General features: G+C 35.2%; 1 long non-coding RNA gene across 1 annotated transcript; it reads right to left on the bottom strand.

The window, feature by feature from the left end:
* Window positions 1–393: 393 nt before the first annotated feature.
* LOC125701560 (uncharacterized) lies at window positions 394–1,653 on the bottom strand. The gene is made up of 3 exons (XR_007380285.1): window positions 1,523–1,653; window positions 1,257–1,326; window positions 394–646 (listed from the first exon to the last, which is right to left on the bottom strand). It is a non-coding gene; the product is annotated as an uncharacterized LOC125701560 (long non-coding RNA).
* Between the last annotated feature and the right edge of the window lie 295 nt (window positions 1,654–1,948).

Below are 1,948 nucleotides of genomic sequence, written 5' to 3'. Positions count from 1 at the left end.
TTTGTAATTATTTTGGGGTCCTCTGTTCCCTTTTTTTCTGGAGACGTGGATTTTGTGAAATCCCTCCGCCCCGCTAGTCATGGAACTGGGCCGAATCAGCCCTTAACAAGTTTACATATAATTTTGGGGAGGGGGGGCTGGGAGGACTTTTCCCCTTCTTTTCCCCTTTTTTTTCATTTCAGGAAATATGAGATCACTTTCAGAATTTCGATACCTCCGTTCTGATATTTCATTTAATATAAAGAGATAACAGAGTCTTTATGATACAGATGAGAATTTATTTTACTTTATTTGGTAGAAGGCATGCATTCCAAAATATTCAGCTGTAGCTGAATATACTTTTCCAAATCTTCTCATTTCTAAACAAATTCACTTCTGAGCTACACTGGAAGAAGAAGGAAACAAAATCTGGTTCGAAAGAGCCAAAATAGGAAATTACTGTCTACGACAGACAGATGACTTACTAAATGTGGCAGAGAAAAGGGTCCAAACATTGTATTTTACTTCATGCTCAATCAAAAGAAATTCAGTGGCAGCAAGATAGAGGCTTATCAAACACCATTTCCTGTACTTGATGGCAAAAGCAAGCGTGTTTCTTCACCAGGAGAATAAAGTTCATGGATTCCCTGTCCATTTCTTCATCAAACTGCAGAAAAGATTACAGAATATTAACAATAGTTAAGAGATTGGCAAGTCTAAAGGTGGATACCTTTCTCTTTGTTTTCCTTTGCCAGGTAGAAACCAAGTACCCTTCTTTCCTTCACTGTCTTAAAATTAGGCACATGCTTTCAGGATTTGCAGATTTCTTGATGTAAGTATATAGGCTATAGAATCCTACAGAGGCATTATTGAGGTTACAAGTAAGATCATTTCAGAGGAAAATCTGGCAGCTATTGTGTTTGTGACTTGCATAATTAAAATATTCTGGAGTAAGAGAGATTTGTAGCTGAGAGAAGTAGCAGAGCATTTACTTATTTTTCTTTCATCTTGTCATGTAATTACTCCACACTCTTTCAATGAAAATGAAGATCAGAGGTAGTTCTAGATTTGTGAAGTCTCTATGAAGTTACCATTCTTTGGCATTAGCAAACAAACATTACAAATTAAATACCCTTTAACAAAATGGTAGATGGCAAATTGATACATTTAAGAGTTAGTCTGACATCAATTATTGACATATTAATGGAATATTAGTACACTATTCAACTGACATAATTAATCTTTGTCAACCTGTTTTAACAGAAAGTATAACTTACCAAAAATCTTGAATTAATTCTTCAAGCAAATTGGAAGGCTGGATGATACTTATTCTTTCACTGGAAATTGCTGAACAGTATAAGCAGTAAAAAATAAATAAATAAATAAATAAAATAATTAAAAAAAACCCTAAAATTCTATAGTAATGATGAGATTATATTCAGATTTCTATACTAATATTATATATATTATATATTATATTATACTAATATAATCCCAATAAATGGCAAGCAGAAACTCCTAAAGCAAGTGCACTATTACTTACTGACTCTTGAGAGGCAGTAAAATGCCAAAAAAGAAAAGGAAAAGGAATATGCCAGTGGATTCAATAGGTAGTGGCAGCATGGCATCCCCTGCTTCAAAGAGCATTTTTCCTCTCTTGCCCACTAAAGACTCTCTCCTGCTTTTGGGTCTGCAGGGATTTTTTCCACTTGTACGGTGTACCTGCATGACAATGTGTGATACAGAGCCCAAGTGGAACATATGCTTGCAAATAAGTCCTTGCAAAAACAAGATAAACTGCCAAGGTCAGCTCTCTCCACAGAACAAGATAATTGTGGCTGCAAATATCTTTTTCCTTAAAATGATCAGAATACTTTGTTCCATCCCAGGATCATTCTTCAGTCAGGGACTTTTAGGTCCCCAACACATATGTGCATGTGTGCATGTACATATCTGTACAGCCACATAA

The sequence above is a fragment of the Lagopus muta genome, chromosome 1 (genome assembly GCF_023343835.1).
Source record: "Lagopus muta isolate bLagMut1 chromosome 1, bLagMut1 primary, whole genome shotgun sequence".
Classification (NCBI taxonomy): Eukaryota; Metazoa; Chordata; class Aves; order Galliformes; family Phasianidae; genus Lagopus; species Lagopus muta.
This window is presented reverse-complemented; position numbering and strand designations above follow the sequence as displayed.